The 9,834-nt window shown below is 31.2% G+C and overlaps 1 pseudogene; it reads right to left on the reverse strand.

Annotated features, from left to right (window-relative positions):
- Positions 1 to 1,507: 1,507 nt before the first annotated feature.
- Positions 1,508 to 8,765, reverse strand: LOC111295125 (protein GET4-like; annotated as a pseudogene).
- Positions 8,766 to 9,834: the final 1,069 nt, after the last annotated feature.

The raw sequence follows: 9,834 nt of genomic DNA on the forward strand, positions 1-9,834 counted from the left end.
TCATGAAGTTATTTTAAGCCTAAATTATCTTTTGATTTGTTCTATTTTTTTTTATAAAAAAACAAATTTGACTTATTCGATTTTAATTTAAAAAAAAACCTTAAAATTGACATATGATAGTCCATTGGACGTTACTAAAGTAAATTTTTAAAAAATAAAATCTAAAAAAACTTCATATTTTTTAAAAAAATTAAAAAAGGTAAAAAAATTTATATAAATGGTTTCATACATAAAAAAAAAAATAAAGTTTTTTAGAATATAAAATTATAAAATATAAATATTAAATATTTTTAAAAAATATTTATTAAATATTAAAAAAAAACTAAAAAAAGACAAATGGCAGGTTGAGGGAAGGGTCTGTGGACGTTAGATTTCAATCCAAACATGGTATTAATTAAAAGAAAGGAAACCCTTGTGCTTATGGGCCCAAAACTAAAACTCAGAGACTGTAATTCCGTACCAATAAATCCTATTTATAACACCAATTAATCTAGGCAGGCAGCTAAAATCAGTATTATAACCCTGTTTACAAACACCTTCTTCCAGAGACTGCAACTAGGCAATTCCAAATCTACCTTTCATTCCAATATTTTAACTCCCTGTTTTTACAAAATCTGTTTGAACTTCAAACCAAGCCTCTTTCCCTGTTTTAAAGTTCATTGCTTTCGAGAGTTATGTATGTGAATGTTACTTGGTTGCAGATGAGAAATCCATGACCATCGTTAAATGAAGGAACAATTACTAGCTGAAACACTGTAACGACCATATTTGTTCTTATTAATCTATGATATATGATCAGAAATGTTTTTAGCTTTAAGATTCCAATTCAAACCCATGATCATGTATAAAGGTTTTGATTACATTATGGGAGAATGTGACAAAAGAAAAGAGGCAAATTTTGATTAACAAAGATTGGTTCCATTTAGTGCACAAGGTAAAAGATTTTGCACTACAGTTTTCACGGTTTACAGGATAAGAGTCTCCAGTCGATGGGAAACAATATTAGAAATTTTCTTTTTTTATTAATATTTTGGCATAAAAAGGTATTGCTTCTCAAGCATGAAACCAATCAGGAAGCTCAAGCCCAAGGCACAAAACCAGCACCCTGGATCAGTCAAGGCACTGAGAGATTCAAGCTGCAGCCATGTTATTACTCATCACATCATCTGCACAATAAGTTAAAAAGCATTCCAAGTACGAATCCTGTCCTGTAAGCTATTTTAATTTCCATTTCTTCGAAGATCAATGTTCTTGTTCAGACATTTACAGTTGAAAACATGTATCAGGAAAAAAAAGGTTATAACTGAAAACAAGTTGTTTAATAGAAAAATAGCATCAGAGAGTTAACCAATGAAGAGTAGACAAAAGATATAGAGCCTAATTGCATCGCACCACGTGTCTATGGTTAAGTTTTCAATCTTCAGAAATGATTTATTCAATATGACTTTTTATGCCAGGAATTTCTTAAAATGATAGAAAGCATAAAGTTGTAAAGGTATGTAGATGATCACCTTGAATAAGTCGCCAAACATCCCTTGAAGCAGATTTCTACACTGTACGCCATAGAACTTTTCTGCAATGCCATTTAGCAACTGAACCATCATGTTGTGTTAGAATCTGTTACATGTAAGCCTACTCTAAGCCAAAGAGAAGATAAAATCGATACATAAAGGCTACTTAGCAGATAAATGAAAACAGTTACATCCCCGTTATGAACTGAAAATAAAGTGGAAACTTGTTTTTATAGCGAGGAAATAACAATCAGAATAACGTATTCTAATTGGCAAAATTGGTTGCCCACCTCATTGAATATAGGTTATCTGTCTATGCTAGGCTTGTAATTCAGCCTCAACATATTAAAAAGACGCAAGGCATCTCTTTCCAACCTGCATGCAAACGAGTCTTCAGAACAATTTATCATACCATGTTCCCTTTAACAAACATGGAAAGAATATGGTAGCCTATCTCTAAGCCAAATACCGACCATGGTGATTTTAACTGAAAGTGAATAGAGATGCTCGATGAACTAAAAAGTAAAACACTAGCATTAATTAACAATAATGGTTGCAACTTTATGGTTTTTATAGCTCCCCAAACCAAAACCAAAACCAAAACCAAAATCAAAACCGAAAACAGTTTTGGTATGTTTTGGAGCAGGAGCAGGTTTTGTTACACTTCTGATATCAGCAATTATATCAAATGCCAAGGAAGTGCAATCCAAGACACAAACCTTGAAAATCTAACCACTTACCTGCTAGAGGAAAAAAACTAAGCAGTTTAACCCCCAGTCCTGTCCCTTAATCCACCAAAAATATTTCTCTGTATAGGTTAACATTCATGCCTGAAGGAGGGTGCAGAAAGTACATGCATTAATATCATCCTCAAATTAAATTGTAGAGAACACGGACTTCCCTCGAATGACAAAGTAGAGCAGTATTATCAACATTATTACTCCACATAATATTCAACAACATTGCATACACACCCATTTGCACTAAGGATAGTAGGACTGTTTCCCTATAGATGGAGAATGAATTCACGAAGGAACAAAAGAAAAATAACTTACGTTAGCAACAGAAAAGTGATAAACTGAATCAAATCCGATTGGGGGAAATCAAGCTCCTGGGGTGCTACTTGTGTCTTTAATTCATCCCTAAAGTAATTAGCATCTCGAAGATTACCCATAGACAAATACCTATCATGCAAAAGTCAATTTTTTTCGTTAGTACAAAATTTATTACTACATTATAAACAGAAGTAACAGTCTTAATTTTATCAAGTTTGAACTACGTGAAGATCGAAAAAAATGCTAAAATCCCTATCATTGATGGAAATTTATAACAGTCTCATAAGAATGTTCAATAGATTTGAGTGACAGTAGGAAATAGAAAAAACAGTGGCATGTCATTGTAATTCTGCTGAATGTTCCCATTCATGGATTTTGTTTAGCCTGCTCAAATGAATCAAAATATGCTAAAAGATTATGCAACAAATATTAAGTTCTAACTCCGCAATCCAGTGTACTTTTGATATCAAGAGAAAATTTTCAGTCCATGAATTTTTTTTGAAATAAAATAAAGAAATCCATATGTAGGTTGTACATGGTGGCCTTTTACTAATGCTGCCAAAATGGCATGTCTAAAGTAAAAAGGGCCACTTTGAAAGGGGAAACAATGGAAGACATAATCTTATTGACCATAGAGTTTTGACTTCGATTAGAAAAATAGGAACTGTAAAATTACAGGCCAAGTGAGCAGTTTGTCAGCACGCTTACATAAGAACTGCTCGTGCAATGGCAATATCATCTTCACCAGGACAACACTGCGGGATTGAAAAGCATATCAGTTGATTGCATTAAATAAGTATCAAAGGAAAAGTAATACCTACAGTCAATCATAGAGATGGACCTTGAAATCCAAGTACATTGATTGAGTTATGCCATCTTCCATGCATTTTTGACGGCCAATATTCTAATTCCTTAATATAGGCATAGTTTCTTAACCCAAAATTTTGACTTATTTAAGCACTCATCACTAAGGCTCCGTTTGGTATGAAAGAAAGAAAGGGGTAAGGAAGGAAAAAGTTATAAAATTTAATCTAATGGTTGGGCTATAAAGTAGCACATTTTGTTATGTAACTCAAGTACTCAACCTTTAGATTGGAATTTTTCCCTTCCTTGCCCCTTTTCTTCCTTACTACCAGAGTGTAAAGTAAAGAGCAGATTTGTAAAGCTTAATTCTTGTGAACAATTCAAAGGCTCTAGCTGAGATTTTAAAATGAGAAAGAGTCTTAGAAGTGATAAATTAATTTAAATAATAATAAGTCATTGGCTTAGATGATCTAAATTTTCCATAAAATATCTACAATTTGAAACTATTATGCATCTATGCCACTGTTCATCTGCTATATACTGCACTGTTACATGAGGGAATATGACTTTTATTTGTAAGCCTTAAACCATCTTCGTAACAAGGAGAGAGAAAGAGAAGAAAATTAACCTTGCTCATGAAATTTACTAAAGTAGATGCAAACTTCTTCGGGTTGTTTCCTCTAACAAAATGATGCGACATTCTAGCCATTTCCTGCAAAAAAAAAAAAAAATCATAAGATTGTGGGCATCCACATGCATGTTAGCTTTGAATGGATAATGAGGAACTAGATACAAGGATGCTTTCAAAGGCTTGTACGGAAGAAAAATGGAAGCATCTAATTTATTTGCCCAAACATTTTTTAGCAGGGCATTAAAGGAACTCAATACAGAAACCACAGTGAAAATGATGTCATCACCAAAATAAAAGTACCTCCAATTACCATGGCAAAATCCCAACCAATTAGCTAACTTTGCTTGTAATGGGCCTACAAATGTTCTAAACACAAAATCACGAGCAGGACATTAATCAGACAAAATCCCAAAACCTAGGTACATGACTAATGCTGTACAGGTTTCCATAGATGTAAATAAACTAGTTCAAACTAACCAACAAAGATGGCGATAACATTATCGAGTACATAACAACAACTTATAGTTAGAAGAATAGTGTACTTATTCTTTTACGCATTTTAAAATGAATTTGGGTGGCAGCTTCTCCATCAGATATGGGATGTACATACGAGGCCAAGAGGCTGCCACATTTTATTCTCAAGGATATATGTCGTGCATTTATTGAAGATATTCACCTTTAAAAGTTATAGGATCTACATTTTCAACAAGAACAAGAGCACAAACCTATGGAAGATCACATGAATCATGAGATCATATCATTAAATCCTACAAAGCAATTATGTTTTATAAAACTAAATTGATCAAATAGACTTGCTTCATCCTATTTTGTTGCCTTATCAATACACTATCAGATAAAGTGCTCTAAAACCACTTTCTTTTCCTTAATTTATCTTTTCAATGCCTTTTTATATCGCCTATTAAATTTTAGATAAACATTTAAAATAAAATCAATTGATTATAAGTGAAAAGGTCTTTGTTATATTTATGTGCCAAGATTACCGACAACTTAACAAATGCAGGATTTATTTTTATCTCCACTTCAATATTCCTTTCAAGTGTAGGGCCAACGGATCTATCACATGACATGGACTTCAGATGTAGCCATAAGAAACCTACCACAAGGAAAAATAAGTAGGACAACGCCTATTATGATACCATGAAAGAACATATGATTTGAGTGAATGAAAAACTTAAATTAATTCTGATAGGTACAAGGTATTTATATACAAGTGTTGGGGTTGGGGAAAATTTTTAGCTTATCATCTTACAAGGATTAAATCCTAATGAAAGAAGACAACTATAGACACTTAATTTTATTTGAGAATATCCCAACCAAATTTGATATTTAAAAGTTAAACTTGGGTCAGGGTTGATAAAACTAGGTCCAATTTGGTCAAATTTAGTCAAACCTTGAGATTTTGAAAAAACTCAATTGCAAAATCTCTAATTTGATCAAAACTTATATTTTAACCAAAGTACCCCTTAGTCGAACCCTGGTCAAAGACGATCAAACCTAGTTCAAAATGCCAAACTCAAGACAAGTTGGTCAAATTTATTCAAACCATAAGATTTCAAGGAAATTTAGTGGAAGAGCCAAATTTGACCAAAACTTGAATTTTGAGACAAAATTCCTTTAAGTCAAACCCAAATCAACTTTGGTTAGACCTAGGTCAATTTTTTAAAATTGTATCGATTTGGACTATTAAGGCTTAGAAATAATAGAAATATGATTTGGGCACTCAAAAATCAAAATTTGACTCCAAAAACACTATAAAAATTCAAAAAAAAAACTCCAAATGGCATTCGCATAATTTTGGTCAAAATGAGCTCAAATTTTAGGTACGGGTGTAAATTTAAGTTTAAAGACCCATTACTATTTCTCAATATAATAAAGTTCTGAGGACAAGACATGAGAAATTTAAGAACTGCCCTAGGCCGAGATTTAATTTAGGGTGCATTTCATGCCTCAAGGAAGCAATGTAAAAGAATAAAGCAACCAGTACACACTTTTTAAGAGTGTATCCCATGACCCACTTTTGTGCATGCATTAATTCATTTAAACAATTCAACCAACTTTGCAAGACTTTGGGGCTAACTTAGAAGGGATTAAATCTTGAATTTTACGGTTGAAACATACAGCAAAAGTGGCCACCAAATCAGTGAAAAATCACATGCACATAGAGGAACAAAACATAAGGAAAGGGGATCATTTAACACAAAAATCTTCCAACAGTTACTTTCTCCTTCCTTTTTGGTTTTAGGAGAAACTTTGAGCCCTAATTGCGAGCTTATGTGGTGTTTTGTTGCTATCTCATTTGCCAACATGAAGCACAATAATCAACAAATTTAAGGACCATTTACCTTATGCAAAAGGAGGAAACAAAAGCTGGAAAAAAAGTTTATTGCTATCTTTTACATGTAGGTCGTAGGTTTGCATAAGTGACAGGAAAATTTTAGCTGAAACAACAAAGGCTAGGTTGGATAATGAAGTGGCATGAACAAGAGTGCTAATTGACTCATCAAGAAGGTCTCACATGGCACCAAATGATAAGAATCATTGAATGAATGACAAGTAAGCAAGAAAATATACTGTTGTTGGCCACTATTTTGCTTCAGTAGTGTCCAAGTTTCTCTACCATTTTAAGGGCTAACTTGGTTTTTTAGAGGCCATTGATTGGTTGTAAAAATCCCTAAACTTCCCCTATGAATAGAGCATAAGTGGATGGCCAAAAAAATAAAAAATAAAAGACTCCTCAAAAACCCCATTCAACCATTCAAAAACCCCCACACCTAAGTTATGACCATAAAAAAAAAAAAAAAAAAAAAAAACTTTGGAAAATCCTTGGAGGTAGCCTTTTTTTTTTTTTTTTTTTTCATGCATGTTTATATGCATTCCTCATTTACATAACATGTAGGTCTACTTTAGCTTGTCTTTTTTTTTTTTCCTTTTTTGGCTGCAATTAGTGTCACTTTCAAGAATTCTTGAGTTTTAGTTACATTTAACTCAAAAGGTCAGTTTAATGAAAATTGACTACTATGAAAGCATGATTGAATGGCATGAAACATATATAAATGACAAAAAAATAACAATGGTAGCAAGCTCAATAAACACAAACATCAAATTAGATAGAATTGGAAAATAGAAGGAAAACTTCAAAATAAAAGGAACAAACAACAGTTAAATCCTTTTTTGGCTCCTTGCCTAATATCTCAAGATTAGTATTTTCTTAAACTTTCCTTCTCTAGGCAAGATAAGATGAAAACAAAGCAAACATATAAGAAAAACACAAGAAAACCAAACTAAAACAAGATTGAAAACAAAAATTGAAATTTCATTCATTAAAATGTAAAAGAACAAGGTAAACTTGAAAATAAAAGAAACAAACACAAGTCAAGTCCTTTTTTGGCCCCTTATATGACTTCTTAAGATGGGTATTTGGACTATCCTTCCTAAGCCAAGAAAAGATGAAAACAAAGCAAACATGGCAGAAAAACACAAGAAAACTAAATTGAAACAAAATTGAAAACAAAAATTGAAATTTCATTTTAAAATGTAGAAGAACAAGTGTTGATCAAATTTAAAGCTCTTTCTTTAAATTTTCTCAAAATCCTTTAGTTTGAATAAATTTGATCAAATTGATCTAAATTTGATCATCTTTGACTAAATTTGACTTAGGAGTATTTTGATTAAACTATAAGTTTCAATCAAATTCGAAGTTTTACAATTGAGTTTTTTCAATATTTTAAGGTTTGGCTAAGTTTGGCCAAATTGGCCAGGGTTTGATCAATTTTAACCTAGTTTTGACTTTTAAACATCAAATTTGATTAGGACATGCCTGAACAAAATTAATTGTCTGCAACAACTAACATATATAATCATTCAAAACTTTATGCAACCAAGACTTAGTCTAAGTCATGGATAATGAGATAACTAAGTCATGGAATTAGGGTTGAGAAAAAAACCATAAAAACTGAAAACCAATTTGAAACCTTAATGCCTAGTTTAAATCGTATTGATTTATTTTCTTATTCGGTTCAATTTAAGTTTGGATATTAAATATTTATATTAAATTCAACTCAATTTTTGAATTGGGATGCAAAAAAAATTGAAAATATCTGAACCAAATCAAATTATATATTTTTAGTAATTTTTATATATATTTTAAATTTTATAAATAACTATTTTATGTCTTAATTTATTAAATACATAAAATTATATAAAAATAACATAAAAATTTTTTAAAAAATAATTCTTAGAGTTTGATGGACTGAATTGATAAAATTCAGTTCAGATCAGATCAATTTTAAAAAGAGTTTGGTTTGAATTCAAATCAGTTTTTAAAAATCCATAATCTTAAACATTAACCAAAATAATTGAACCGAACTATTGTCACTCCTATGCGAAATTCCACACCACCAATTTAGCTATATTTTATGAACTTTAATTTATTAAAGTTTGAGCGCAAGCACAAATGTAAAAGAAACAAACGTGTCATATAATATTAATGCATTATCTGCACAACATTGAGTTGGTCGTTAGTGTATAATGCATATATTGCATAAACCATCAAAATATAATGTATTTTTAGATTTCTTTTCACCTTGTAAATCAGGACAAAGAAAAACTTTATGATACTGATTCATAGTGAAGTAAGCGAGAGACAAGAAAAAATGTGTGATTGAATGGCAAAAACAAAGTCTAAACATTTACTTCCAAACCTACCAACTCAAGAGATTCAGAATATATGTATTCGGCTAGCATAGCATGCAATTAAGGATCACCAGTCCTGGGAGCACCAAACTCTATAAACCACCTAAAACCCAAAGTAATAAAAACAATTCAGGGAAAATATGTAGTACTATAAATACAAATACAAAATCAAAATTAAAAAAAAAACTATTTTATTCTCTTTCTTGTTTCATGCTTTCCATTTCCATAATATCTTACTCAGTGAAATGTAAGTTTATGATCATAAACAGTCTAATCTTATGCCTCCACAGATATTACAATGTTGTGGTATCTTTTAATCACAATCTAGATAGGTTGTCATTAATATATCAAATAAATTTAACCACCATAAATAATAAGACAAGGGACAGTCCAAGCATTGTCATGTAATTCACTTCAAACAACATGACCTGACTGGTATAAGAGTAGTTGGACAATCCATCTAGTAAATTTCAAGGTATTCTCTCATAAATAAATAGCACATCAATCATTAAAAGAAAAAAAGTAGTTGTTCAAAACATACAATTAGCAGATCACCTTAAACTGTTTAACCATTACTAAATGAAAAGAAAATAGCTTAGACATCTTACTAAGATGTTGAAACACATTATTTTCAATATAACCATTAAGGGAAGCTCAATGATATATTATGGGAATGATGTCTCACTTTATAGTAGCCTTTTAAATGTGTTTTTGTTGCCCTGAGAGCTTCAGTAAGTTCTTGAACATCATCATCATCTACCAACTAGGCACTAGAATCTGAGGAAACACCTTATAGATTTTCTTGAAATGGTTTAACATATTCGTTTTGTAATAATCACAAAAACAAAAATGGCATAACTAAATTACCAAAGAGTTATATATAGAATAAAATAACTTGAAGATTTATTTTTCCATTATAAAAGAAACTGAGTCATTAGAATAAGAGAAAGTGGTCTATATACTATTCATCGCAGCATGTGCAGATAAACAAATTAAATTACAAGACAAGGCATGTACTAACCAATGATGTCTTCTTCAAATGAAAACTTTCCTTTGATAAGATTCCAAGTTCTGCCCCACAAGTAACTTGAAACTTTCATTCTAATGACTTCAATGCAAT

The sequence above is a fragment of the Durio zibethinus genome, chromosome 14 (genome assembly GCF_047325235.1).
Source record: "Durio zibethinus cultivar Kanyao isolate XHJ-2024 chromosome 14, ASM4732523v1, whole genome shotgun sequence".
Classification (NCBI taxonomy): Eukaryota; Viridiplantae; Streptophyta; class Magnoliopsida; order Malvales; family Malvaceae; genus Durio; species Durio zibethinus.